Source organism: Phyllostomus hastatus, unplaced genomic scaffold (genome assembly GCF_019186645.2).
Source record: "Phyllostomus hastatus isolate PE091 unplaced genomic scaffold, TTU_PhHast_1.1 phas_contig_210, whole genome shotgun sequence".
In the NCBI taxonomy this organism is placed as follows: Eukaryota; Metazoa; Chordata; class Mammalia; order Chiroptera; family Phyllostomidae; genus Phyllostomus; species Phyllostomus hastatus.
The window spans coordinates 4,373,047-4,387,917 of record NW_025333737.1 but is presented as its reverse complement, the minus strand read 5'-3'; positions in this window follow the sequence as shown (position 1 = coordinate 4,387,917).

The following is a 14,871-nucleotide window of genomic DNA, read 5'->3' as shown; positions in this document are numbered from 1 at the left end:
CTGGCTGTTGCTACCTCGGACATAAGCCTTGAAGGCAGGCTGTCCCCCATATTCCCGAATATGGATTGCTGCTAAAATACTGGGAGTGTTCAAGATCTGTGAAAAAGCTTGCTAGAGGACTTTCCTAAAACACTAGTATTGATGACAGGAATTATATTTGGATGGGAATCTGCATTTTGAGTCATTTCATCAACTCACAGTCTTATAACACCTGTCAAAAGAATAAATATGACAGTAATAGGCATGCTTCCTTTCAGACCCATCCTATAATTATAATTGAGGAAAAGAATACAAAATTTAAACTCAGAGCTACTGCCACTATCATTCGTTGAAAATGAAATATGCTGTTTTATTAAATAGGCTCTCCCCGCTGTCTAATGTTTAAGCTTAAGTGCTTCTCTGAATTGATTTAAATACAAGTTTTATATCCTGAAAGAAATAAAGATGAGTCTTTATCTTCAGACAAACCCCCTGTTCAATGCTGCTGCTGGTGTTCTCTCAGCTGATGTCTAAGAGGGAGTTAGGTTGTTAGTGGATAATATTGCTTCTGTTCACGTCTCTCCTCTCTAAGGCTTTTTAAACCTATTTGTAATGAAAAGGCTGATTTCCTTACACAGACAGACTCCGTGAGTAGCTGATTTAGCAAGACAACTTTTTTTCTTTCTTCTTTTTTTCAGGGAAAATATTGCTCCCCAGCGCACCTGGGAATCTATTTTTCTCCTTTTGGGATAAGAGAAGCAGGCAGGGAAAGGGGGAGTTAGGCTTTCCTCCCTTTTGTTTTTCCCTCACTCCCTGTAGAGTTTTCTCTCCCTTCACCTGACACACTAGCCTTCCTCCACATCAGGTGGGGGTTCTGCTGCTGAAACATTCAGATCATTGCCTCAACCCTTGAATTTATTTTCAATATGTATTTTCCATATGGACCAAATATATCTGAAAGATATGATTGAACTTTCATAACAAGCCCTCTTATTTACACATGCATATTCAGGGGCACATCATTAGTGCAGATTCAATCAATAAATCATTAAGCTTTTAAAGTCCTTACTAGGAACCATCTGCAGTATCAACATCCATTTCTGTTTTCAGCATTAGAATCACTTAATATTTTGAAAAAATGTCACAGTTCATTCTTTGGCCTCATTTCCCTTTTGTTCCCAGATTGCTGTGTTCCTGCAGCAGAAACATTGTTCTAACACAACTGTTTTCAACCTTTTTTATCTCATGGCACACATAAACTAATTACTAAAATTCTGCAACACACCAAAAAATACATTACCTTTTTTGCTGATCTGGCAGAAAAAAAATAGATATAATTTTGATTCATTCGCTGGACAGCTATTGTGGCTGTTGTCTCTCTTTTCTTTCTTTCTTTTTTGACCATCTAAGGCAAAAGAGGTCAGTGCCCCTGACTTAATAGTCAGTTATTACATGTTTTAAAAATTTAGGCCTGGCTGGCATAGCTCAGTGGATTGAGCACGAGCTGTGAACCAAAGTGTTGCAGGTTCGATTCCCAGTCAGGGTACATTCCTGGGTTGCAGGCCATGACCCCCAGCAACCGCACATTGATGTTTCTCTCTCTCTCTCTCTCCCCCTCCTTTCCCTCTCTAAAAATAAATAAATAAATAAATACATACATAAATACATAAATAAATAAATAAATAAATAAAACCTTTAAAAAAAATTCTTGCCACACACTGGTTGAAAATCGCTCTTCTAACACCTAGATTTCATAAAATATTCAAGATGCAACCTGTTCACTTTACCTCAGAAAGACTCCACCTTCACATCCCATGTGCCTCTTTGTCTTTACAAACATGCAAGAATTTACCTGTCTCAAAAATTCTTTATAAACATCTAAACACCAAGGAAAAAAATAACCCAAAATAGGATAGGCTTGAACAACAATTACCAGTTTTTGTCCAAGTCATAAGGGAAACCTAGGTATTTTAAATGATTGGATTATAATATTTTGAACTTAACATCAGCCTTAGATTCTTACAGCTTCAGTAGTAAAACTAAAGAATTCTTACCAGTATTAACATTCACTAAAATGGTACCTGGCCAAAATCCAATAAAAACCCAGCCATTCTCTCTATGTTATTTTCTTTTACACTGAAATGTTAGCAGATGAACCCCCTCGTGTCAGACAATACAAGATATTTCCCAATAAGTGGAACTGAAAGACTTTTTGCTGGAGATATCTGCCATCCAAGTTAGCTGTCCAGGGGACATGTTGTCACAGGAGAGTTAATCGGCTTCATGATGAGTACACCACCTTCTCATGATTTCTGACATTATGTCATTTAACCCGACAACTGCAGGTTTGTCACCAATAGTTGTAGGAAAAGATACAAGTCCTGATGCTCTTCCAGTTTCAACCTGCTTTCATATGTCAAAGAGAAATGATACATTTGCATCCTCTGATTAAATCAGGTTATTGTCTCACAGGTTGACCATGTAAATAATTCAAATTAATTCATCAGTATACAATAGATTTAATAAGCATACTAAACACTTCGAAGACAACATTTAGGACCCTCTGTCTGCCCTTGCTCTCACTCCCATTATCTCAGATTTCCCTGTGAACAGAATAAGTGGTACCACGTTGTTCTTCTATTCAAAATATGCAAAGTTGCTATTTACCAGTTTGCAATTTGCATGTCTCCAATCCTGCCAGAACATGGGGTGAGGGGCTTGGGGTGACTGGTGCAAGTGTCAAAAGGGGACGCCAGAGTGAAAATGGAAAACCCAGTGCACAGATCTTCTCCACCCCAGGGTGCTGCAAAGTACAACCCTCACCAACTACAGAAGATTTATTTTTAAGAAAATGAAAACATTGGGTCTAAAAGGTCATGTGAACTCTTAGATATCTAGTGTCTTGTTTCTTTAATTGCTGGTTTGAAGAAGGGGATGAGCAAGAATTTCAAGGTTTTTCTATAAAGGAGTACAAGAGGGAAAAGGGTACAATTGTGACTATTCACAATATATTCTTGGAGAGCAATTTACAGCCTGGGTTCCTTGTGTTACTTTCTGCAGCTCCATAAATCTTAACTTGCTGACTGGTAAATATCATACCACATTTCTTGGTGTGTTCTGTGGTAATATGTCTACAGCGGCCACATGTGAGACCACACTGATGATCACATGTATAAATATGAGCTTTCACTTTTTCATCTCTTGCAAATATGCTCAATGTCTCATGATTTCAGATGATAAATAATATGCACACATTTTTTTGAACAAATCACCTCTGAAATGGAATTGTTTACCTGATAAAAAGAAGCAAATGCAAGACTGTGTATATGGTGATACTATCAAAGAAGCAAATGTGCCTGGAATATTTTTTTTTTGGCATTTTGATAGCATTGAACTAAAGATGCATTTTAAAATTATGTTGTTCACAAGGTGTAATTCTGTTTCCTCTGACTACATCTGCAGTCTTAAGATAGCCACAGGTAAGAATTAATGCCACCGATAATAGAAATAGAGACTGTATGGAACAATGAACTTTATTAAACAGGGATGCTTGGAGAAAGAGGAGAGAGAGAGGTATGGGGGAGGGGGAGAAAAAGAGAGAGAAAAGGAGGGGAGTGGAAAATGAGAAAATGGGAAGGAAGACATCCTTTTGGTTCTCTCCCACACAGAAAGGCCTGATAAACTTAAGGGAAGCAGTCCAGAGCAAAAGGGCATCATTAATTAAAGGAAACCATTACTCATTTTCACCAGGAAATGAGGTGTCTGGTCAATCAAATATGCAGCTAGGAACTCATCAAACATTTGTGGAGACTCCTCCAAGTGCAAGCCTCCATGCAAAGCCCTGGGTGATAGCAGAGGCCCCTGGACTCCCTCTGTCCCATTCCCACTCTCCCGCCCTTCTCCACTTTTTGTTAGAGGCAGATCTGATCTTGTCACTCTCTTGAGCCCCCTAAATTGGCTTCTTGGTGTTCTCTGAATCGATACCCTCAACTCCTTATCCACATCCTACAAGACCCTGCAGGGTCTGGTCTCTCAGGCTTCACTCCACGTCCCTGGTCCCCTGCTGCAGCCAAACTGTCCATGAAGACCCTCAGATGCCCCCATGTTCCTTCCACCTGCCCCTCCCCACAGACAGGAGCCTGTATGTTTCTCCATGGCACACATCACCATGTGCAGTTCCTGTATCCGCATTAACTCAGGATCCCTCAGAGAACTGTAAAGCAAGGATTTGAGTGCAGGTAGTTTATTTGGTAGTTGATGCTAGAAAACACCCAGGAAGGGAACTGAGACAGGGAAAGAAGGCAGCCCATGAGAGATTCTTGCCCATCAAGTTGCCACCATGAGCAACTGCACTTCATCCTGCAGGGGGCGCAATATGCAATATACACCAGTTATCCCAGCCTAGGGTCATGAGAGCTGGGGTATTTATTCACCAATTCCTGTTAGTTACTGGCTGAACGTTGCTGTCTGGGGTCCTCTCCTCCCCACCCTGGTACTGACTCTGCCCTTCCATACTCTCAGGGAAAGAGATGCAGAGGCTGGCAGTTGTTAAGTTAGCCGAGTGTATACAATGGTAAGCCTCAAGGCACTATGGAGGTGGTTCTGGTAGTTACATACATGTGTACATTTATTGTGTATTTATTCTTGCATGTTTAACTTCAGTCACCATCAAAGTACTCTCCATTTGATGTAGTACACCTATTGAGACCTTTTCCCACGGCTCAAAAGAGTTTTTGAACTCATCGATTTTGATGCCTTTTAGCACTTCTGCTATTTTTTTGTTCCACCTCTTCCATATCGGTAAAACGTTTCCCTGTGAGGACTTTTTTCATCCAGGGAAGCAAAAACAAGTCACTCGGGGCAAGATTGGGTGACTAAGGAGAGTGAGACACTGGGTCATGCCGTTTTTTTGGTCAAAAACTGCTGAACACTCAGCGCCATGTAGGCAGGTACGCTTGTAAATCGCCCATCATGAAATGACAAACGCAGTGAAAGAGTCTTCAAAAATAATTCACTGAAGCCAAACACAGCCTCTCACAACAACACCAGCTGGTACACTGATATAGATGTGTTCCTTGAACACTCACCTAGCTGGGGGAAGCCTGCACTCCAAGGGGCCCGCCCTCCAGAAGATAAATCTGGGGTTTCTTGGCTCCCCCCTCGTATGTATCCTGTCCCCCCACCAGACCTCCATGAGAACAGGGACAGAATACCAGTGTCTCTCCCAGTGCCTGTGCCTCGCTTTCTGTGGTCCACCATTCAAACCACTCTCCCCTTCACTTTGTAAATTACATAAGTGTCTACACCACTATGCTATACACCTGAAACTAATATAAAATAATGTGGGATGTCAACTGTAATTGGAGAATTACAATTTTTTCTAAATAATGAATTTTTTAAAATACCCCCGCCACCACCAATACCATCAAATCCCTGGTTCCTCTCACCCTCGGTCACACTCACTCTGAATGAACCTGCCTTCCTCCTTTGCCAACCTGCACCCCAGCAGATTAAAGCTGAGAAAATGACACAACAGAGGTAGCTAATGGGTTTTCCTTTACATTCAAACTCAAAGGCATACTGGATGCTGCCTGGGAAGAAAATGACTGTTTCTCAGAACTCCCACAGCTCACCTCCACCCTTACTCTAAGTGCTGACCCCACTGAAACGGTAGACACCCCAGTCCAGAACTTCCTCCTCTTCTCACCCCTTCTCCTTCCTGTTACACCAAGGAAAGTTTCCTTCACCTTTGAAAATCCAGTTCCTCCATGGGTTGTCTGGCTTCCATCCCCTCTGCCTTCCTAAAATCTTTGCTGCTGTCATTACCCCCCTCTCCTTCTTCGTTACTTTTTTCTCCTGTTCATGCTAAGCAACAGATCAAATCAGGCTAGAGGCCTTGCTACTCAAAATGCGGTCCATGGACCAACACCATTGGCCTCATTGCGAGCTTAGAAATGCAGATTCTCCCGCCCCCGCCCTGCAGAATCAGAATCTGCATTTAACACGATCCCCCGGTGGTGGCTAGGCACACTAAAGTCTGAGAAGCATTGCACCGTTTCTTACTCTATTTCTCCACTCTCCACCACAGCCAGACTTTTATCCACTCATTCCGCAAATGTCTGTAGAACACCTACCAGGGAGCAAGCAGTCTTTTAGGTTCTGGGGATACAAAAAAATGAAACATTATCATTGTGTGTGTGTGCGTGTGTGTGTGTGTGTGTGTGTGTGGTGTCCTAGTGGCAGAGAATCACAAAGGAAGAAGACATGATCGGGTCATAAACAAGTGCTTTGCTGAGAAATAAAGTATGGTCATGTGATAGTCACCACACGGCTACTTTAGATCACTCCAAAATGGTGACATTTAAACTGAGACCTAAATGATAAGGAGCCATCACTTGAGCTGTCCACACAGGCTGCCTCACTCGCTCCCTCATTCATTCACCCGCTCACCTTTCAGGGGAGACGGCTGGTCTCCCTCTGCACAGCGCCGAACCTGCTCCCAAGGTCCCAGTGGCTTCCCTGCTGTCACAAACAACATCCCCTTCTCTGTCCTTAGCTTCCTCTACTTCTCAGATTCCTTGGGTCAGCTGACCACATCCTCCTCCTCAAAAGTTGTTAAATTATGTTAGTCACCTAATTAACCTTTTCCTCACCATATAATTGTTCAATTGTTAGTTCTTATTAGAAAAAAAAATGAAGACTTTTCTGGGTAAGAGAAGTAAGGGCAGAGAGATGAGGGGAAAGACCATGAATGAGACGAATTTTATTCAAGCATGAACATGTAATTCCAAATCAGAAAAAAATACATTTGACATTATAATTTATTTTAAAAGCCTTGGTTATGTTAGGCATAGCTGAAACTGAGAGAGATAACTGCTTTGATCTAGTTCACAAAGGGAAAAATCTGGTCCAACATTCCTTCCATACCTGCCTCCCTGCCCCTGTCTCAGGCCTCAGGGAATCTGTGCAGGGAGGACAGCTGGCAGGGGCTGTGTGGCTCCCTGTGGGACCCCGGGACCCCAGGACCCCAGGTCTAAACTCACTGCCAGTCCTAAAGGGTGGGTTGGTACAGTGAGAGGCATGAGGGGGGAGGAGGAAAACCATTTGCTGGGTGCTACAGAACCTTGCCTAAGAGGTGAATGGAAGTCATTATTAGCCTGCAGATATGCAGAAAGACCTAATTCAGCCCAGGGAAGGTGGCTCAGGATGTCAAGATATCATGCACCGAAGTGCAGGTTCGCAAACATAGAGGACAGTCTGTATACCACATTTGCCATGCATGGATTGTCAAAACTCTCAACTTAGATATTTGTGCTTAGTTACCAAACACTGTCAGGCCCAGCAGGAGCACACAGCCCCCATGTGGCCGCAGGCTGAAGCTGGGTTCTGGGCCCATGGCAGTGGCGAAGGACCCACAGCTCCCAATGCACACATGCACCGTCATAGACACTGGGCGCCTGACTTGGAGGGTCCATTCATGCTCATCAGACCTTGGCTCTTGGTGGCTGTGGGATATGAGCAAAGGCAAAGAAAGACTCAGCAGTTTGAAGATGGTTCCAGCTTCATGCCCCTGCACACCCCAATAGCAGAGGACAGCAATAAAGTCAAAGAAAATATTTTGCAACACATCAAAATTATATAAAATTCATGTTTCAGTGTCCATAAGTAATGTTTTATCAGAACAGAGCAATGCCCATTCATTTACATATTGTCTGTGGCAGCTTTTGTGCTACAAAGGCAGAGTTGAGTAGTTTCGACAGAGACCATGTGTCCTGCAAAGCCTAAAATATTCACTCTCTGGCTTTTTACAAAAAAAAGCAAAACAAGACAAAACAAAACAAAAACAATCCTTTGCTAATCCTGGTCTACAGAAAGCGGTGCAGATGCTTCAGCCAGGATTCCCGGTTCCGTGTGATGGAGCTCCAGCCGAGGTCCACAGCATCCTCTGTGGCGTTTTCCTTCCCATTCCTCCCATCCCGGCTGTAAGAAAGGCGTGAGAAACAGAGGCGGGAGGAACCGCATGATCTGATCCAAGTGCCTTTATTTGATGCTGCGCTTAGGGGCAGGCTGAGCCAAGATGGACTGCAACCCCGGGCGGGGCGGGGGCAGGAATGAGGTTTTAAAAGAAAAGTCGTGGAGTTTGTGTAGGGGTAGGGGAGGGTTAGTCTCATCTTCCTCCAGGCAGGAGCCTCAGGCCTGGACAATGGATTGGGTAAAGGGCCCGGCTGTTCCCAGGTACAGGAGGGTCGGTCTGACCACCGGCCACGGTAGCGGGCACCAGGTAGATGTCTGTTGGGCGCGGAGGGAGAGAGTTTCGGTTAAGCCGTGGGCTAGCAATTGAGTGGAGACAATGGAGTCATAGGCAGTCCAGCGGGTTGGAAAACTGGCCTGACTGGGTCCTGAGCAGTCTGGCGGCTTGGAACTGGCCTGATCCTTTCAATGGCCATGGCATACATCTTCTTGTTCCTCATTTAAATTTCTTGCTGTCCCACCTGTGTGTTTTCACCCAGCTGTTCCCCAAATCTGGAAAACACACCCAATACTCTCAGTCTGCTTTTGTGGCGATTTCCCCCAATCTTCAAGCAGTTCTTCCTAAATCTCTCAACCCGAATTTATTTCTCCACCATAATTTTTTGTCCATAATTCTTTCTGTACCGTCTCATGATGCACTAGTTTCCTATTTTGCATTATAATTATTTATGCACATGTTTTATTCCCCCACTAGACTATAAACTCCTTGAAGAATGCATTGGCTCATTACAAAATTAGCATTCTGAGAACCCTTATTTGCATCACACATAAGATCTCTTGTCTTCAGCAAAAAGGAGTATACTTATGACACATATAATTGGCACTTATCACACAAATCAATGATAATGGGAACAAGGGCAAGAGAGTTAATTAAAACCTACGGCACATTCCTCTAAAATTCACTTTTGCCTTCCCTCCTGCTTTACCAATGTAATATGTGCGGATTTGTATTAAATTCCTTTTCTGTCTAACTGCATGCCGTGAGTGGAAGCAAAAAGATCAGAATAATAATCCGCCAACTAAAATCACCAGGCCTTCACTAATGGAAAGCTTTCAGGGCGTTCTTTGTAGAGAAGGTTACGAGCCTCTGAACTTCCCACCCCCAGGTCTCTACAAAGATTTGAATGTGTGTCCAGGCCATTTGGAATTTAGACATGGAACAGTAACCTTTAGTGTGGCCCTAATACTCAAAAGAATAAGTGAATTTAATGTAAAAGTAAAATAAAACAAAACAATCAAGTTCCCTGAGCATATGTTTGATTAGGCAGGCAAAATATTCTATCACAAACATTAATTCAACAAGAAATGATAAGGAAGTAAAACAAACATGAAAAGTAGCCCCGCTTGCCAAAGCAACACATGCGTTTGGGATGATTCCCTGCACCCGTGACTAGTGTAAACAAATATTTTGTTAAAACCTCTCCTCCTAATAGCCTCATTTCTCACAAGCTCTTCTGAGGAAAAAATGTGATGCTAATTTAAGGCGACTTATCCTACTAAGCACATAAATAAAAAATAGTTCCGAATCCAGAACATGACAGAGCTCCCCTTTCACGTCTAATTAAGTACTTCTAATTGGCAATTCTATTGGCAGACGGTATATATACTTCAGGCTGGAGAGAGGACGGCAGCGCAGACCCCTGGTAAGATACAACGGAGGAGACGTGGGGCACGTACAATTGCTTTATCGTTAAGTGATGCAGAAACGTGATGCTAGGCGTGGAGAAAAGGTGACTATCTATACATCTGGGAAGGAACTCGCAGTGAACAGGGCAAATGCTAGAGGGCCCGATCATGATTATAAAATGTAATTTAGGAAGATATTTACATTGTTAATTAGGCAATGAAGCTGGTAACTGCTACTCTGTAAATTACGCTAATTACCCCAGTGCCTTGGAAGGTTTTCTAATCAGCCAGATCAATAGGCTTCTGGTTTATGCTAATAATGCAGTGTCACACTCTTCCTGAAGTGCTTCGCTTAGACAAGGCTGAACCCAGTACAGGTCCGCCCACTGTCCTGTGCTAGAGGCAGCCAGCATTCATCTGTCTGCCCGCATCACAGTGGTGAGGCTGATGCCGGCTCACCCCCAAGGCCCACAGTGAGAAAACGACAATCCCACCATGCACTGCATCTCCATCAATTGTTCAGCAGAGAGGCCGGAGCCTTAGTGCTCTGTGAAATTTTTATATAGCCGCAGCCCTGTTTTTCTCCAACAATTAGAAAGATCACAGAGTCCCAAGGGATAAGGGGTATGAAGGAAGGCCTAGATTCAAGTTTCCTCTCTGCCGCTGACTTTGACCTTGAAGCAAGAAATGTCAATTGTTTTGATGAGCATGTGTGTAGTCCAAGGAAGAGAGTCAATTTAGTTCGACTACTGGATGGACATTTGGGGATTTTTGCCTGTTTAGTTTCTCACTGAATTAAGTGATTATGTTGGTATGAACAGACTGGTCTTTTGAGCCAGAACTAAACTACTATGTCTTCCAACACACAATCTGCTTCTCTAGGGTCCCAGCATGACAAGAAGGGATTTGAAATGTGTAATAAAAGGCAGAGACAGTCTAATGTAGAGTGCTCGCATGTGTTCGTTCACCTGGCACTTGGTCATCTCCGAGGGACGGGAGAGTATGCATGAAGGAGACCCAGAAATAATTCATTTACCTCGTTGCAACCTCATTTCTAACTTTTTCCCCATCAAACCTCAAACAAAAAAATCAAGAGTGGTCTGGTTTAAAGATCAACTTATTTGCTTTCTCTCTCATTCCTTGGTAGGTGGTGTCCTAACGAATAACCAAAATCCCAGTTGCAGGGTAACAGAGTAAAAAGAAAATTAGCAAAGGGTTTGGGTAACCCACGGATTGATAAATCAGTCCCCAAAGAACTGAAAGTTGACTGCACATGAACTCTACAGAGCAGTTAGGGAGGGCTTGGAGGAGGAAAGTCAAGGTGAGAGAGACGAAGGCACACAATTAAGGTTGGAAACAGCTGGGATCCATTTCTCCACTTGAGAAATAGAACTCCTTCTGTGTGCCTCTCTGCAGGGGGCTCTCAGGCTTTCATCGCTGGCTCCCCAGTCCCTGTGGGCAGAGCCTCTGAGTTCAAGGCCAGCTCCTGTGCTGGGCTTTGGGATGGGGCCAATTTGTTGAGTTGTTTCAGTGCTTTGATGTGTAAACTAATCATCTGTCATTGTGCTCTAATTAAACCTAAATGGTGCAATGGATTTGCTGTCATAGAGGCCAGGGCACTTCCTGGGTTGGGGGAGGGAGGGGAAGCATCTCCCTGCTGAAAACAGCACTGTCCGAGAGCAAGGCAACGCCAGACATGAATATGAGAGGAGCTGGGAACTCTGACCTGGTCCAGGAGACTGGAGAAAATGGGACAAACCAGGAACCAAGGCGGCTCTATGAAGCTCTGACTTCCTGGGTGATATCGCCCTCAGCGTGAGTGTCTAGACATAACAAGCTCAGGTCAAGTGAGTAATCGCAAGGTGACCCTACCATTTGCCATGGTAACAGGCCTCTCAGGGGCCAGCTGGCCTGGCATCATCAAAATGTAACCCAGTTTCATAAGGTAGAATGAGCACTTTCCACCCCTATACCCAAACCAGATGGCCAAAAAGTGCAAGGAGGGCAATTTCGGAACTCTAGAAAATGTTGATCCTCATGATTATTTTTTCCCCAAAATATTTACCATCTGACTCAAAGGAACTGCTTCCAAAATTGTGAAGGGGGGAGTGGACCCTCCCTAGGAAGGAGAGCCAGAGGAGAGGGGGAGAGGATGGTGGTGGTGCAGTTGATATCGGGACATGTATCTTGGGAGTAGAGTCACCCTGGTCCCAGGTGTGACTCTTCCCCGGCTCCAGTGTATCACCGAGGGCCAGAAAGGAGATGTTTACGTCCCTCACTGCTCCAACGGTTTGTGAGACCTCAGCAAGGGTAATGCTGATTTGTTCGTGCTGTTGGCTCAATATGACTGACAAATCCCACTCCACAGAGACGAGGTAATGGGATAATGAAAAGGCTCTTCTCCCCACCCACGTATTCATTCAGCACTATTGACTGAGCACCTAGGTATGCGGCACGCTACAAGGTCAAAGCTGTGTAAGATACAACCTCTGCCATGAAAGAACTCACACCCTCAGAGGACAGATGAGGTGATCACACATGATTCAACCATTGCAAGCAATTCAATAGTAAAAGTACCTTGGAAAACAAAAAATAGGTTAAGCATATCATGTGGAACTGTCTGGATACTACAATAAGGCAGTGTAGGAAAAGAAAGTGTGGCAAATACTGCCACTGATCCCTGCCCTCCCCACATGCTGTATCTGCTCTCTCCTTCTCTGGTAATAGAAATGTTAGTCCTAGTCCTTAGCCCAAGCAAAAACTGCCTTTCCCAGAATCCCTTGCAGCTAGATCTGGCCATGCAACTAGACAACTAGATCCTGAAAACGGAATGAGAATGGATGTGATGTGTGCTACTTCCATGTTGCACCATTAAAAAAAAAAGGCAGCCCATCTGCTCTTTGCTTTGTGCCCCCTCCTGCTGGCTAGAGCACAGATGTGGGGAGCCACCTTCAACCATGTAAATACAGTAACATGCCAGGGGTGACAGAGCTACTAGCTAGCAGGATGCTGGGTACCCCTCACTGTGAAGGCACCATCTCAGTTTGGACTGCTACTGCTCTCACTGTGACATGGAAGCAATGCACTATCTTGTTTCAATCACGGATATATTGACTCGGTGCTTCAGGTGTACCCAACCAGTATAGATTGGTACAAAGCAAATAACAAAGAGATGCCAAGAAGAGGAAATCATCCTGAAAAATAGTCGACTGTTAACAAAACATGTTTTTTTTTTTTTTACCAAGCATCTATTATGGGCCAGGGGCTATTTTATCTCTGGGGACTGAAAAATAAATGGAGCAAAATTCCTGACCTCAAGAAAGAAACACATGAAACAACCATTTAATGTGGAAATAGCAGTGATAGAAATAATAACAGGGTGTCATGAGTGAATGGAAAATGGACACTCATTTCAGCCTAAAGGAATCAGACATTTAATCCAAGCCTGGCAAAACCAGGTTGGATTTTAGCGCTGAAGACGAGAGGTGGAAAAGATTAGAGGAAAACTTGTTAGCGGAGGCTGCCTCCCTGCCTGGCCTGCACTGGCATTGCTGCCTGGGAGCCTCCCCTCTCTCTCTCTCCAGGTCCTAACCACTCTTGTAAACATGATTTAGAGTCCCACCTTCTCTGGAACACTCTGTTGAGCCTGCCTTACTCTGACTCGGTAAGAATATCTCCAATGACATTGGTACCTAACTAGCAGCATGAGGCCACATGCCAAGTATGTTTGCATGACTGACTCCTCTCCCCGTTTAGGTTAAAGTCCTCCAGGGCTGCTTCGACAGATTCCAAAGATCTGTGTATCCTGCTCAGCACATGGCACAGAGCCTGGAATTGGGAGTCCAGGGCAAGGTCAAAAGAACTTGCACTTTGGACAAAGGCTAACACAGGTTCAGCTCCCAGCTGGCTGTGTGGGGCCTTGAGCAAGTTACTTATCTCTCTGAACCTCACTTTTCTCATCTGTGAAAACAGGAATACCAGAACCCATCTGGAAGCATTGTTGTAGCTGTTGAATGAGATAATGTTTGTAAAAGTACCTAGCAGGGTGCCTGGCACAAAGATCATTTCTTTTCTTCTTTAAAATAAACATTTGTTCAAATGTCCTTAAACTGCACATGTTGTTTTATTTATTAGAAACTGCAATACAAGCACTCTGCTCGTTCACACTGAGTACGTGCTGAGGACTTTGGAGGATTCCAGCAGACAGAGTCTAAATTCAACTAATTTAAGTGCCGTGATCTTCACCATTGCTAAGCAAGGGAGGTGTGTGTGAGTGTGTGAGGAGCAGATAAAGGGAGTCTGCTGGTCATTTCTGGACCTCATGACACAGTTGGTTATTTATTAAGCTTTAACACTTGCCAGATTGGGCGTACCAAGCAAAAACTGTTGTCAGCCACTCAAGCTAAGAAAACAGACCACCCATGTCCTGGTTGCCTCCTAGAGCCATTTATTTTACAGAGAAAGGAGATTCAGCATAGAGTTTGCAGTTGACTGGCCTTGAGTTTTTGATCCCTCCTGCACACAGTCCCCCATTCCCCTACCAAGAAACAGCCTGTTCCTGCCCTGGTCTCCCCTAGGTCAGTAACAGGCGCCACCATCCCCAGCTGCCAAAGCCAGGAGCCCAGGAGTCGTCCTTGATTCGCCCCTTCCCCTCACTTCACACAGGTCCCTCAGCAAGTTCTGTCGAGTCTCCCCAGTCTCTCTCTTGATCCATCCTCTGCTCTTCATCCCACCACCAGCCTAGCCCAAGTCACCATTGTCTTGGAGCCTTGTTATTCAAAAATGGTCTGTGCACCACCAGCAGAGTCAATAGCACGCAAAAGCTTGTTAGAAATGCAGAGTCTCAGTCCCCACCCCAGACCTAGGGGATCAGAATCTGCATTTTAGTAGGATCCCCAGATTGTTCATTTACACAGTAAAGTTTAAGATATGCCAAGAATACTGCAGGAGCCACCCAACCAGTCAACTTCTCCTCATCCCGCCCATTGGTCTGGGACCAGTTTGCCAATTCCCAGGCCACTCAGTGTAATTTCTTTTATTCCACCCTTTCACGCGGCACAGGATCAAGGTTCTAATATCTCACAGATTCCTTTTTCCACAAGACAAAGGGGATATTTCTTGTTTCCTACTTGAGTTAGTGAAGGAAGTTATTTTAGTCCATTTTATGGAGAACCCCTCTCAACAGCCCACATTTATGAAAGGGTTTCAATTCTAAGTCCCCTTTTCCAGTGGGCC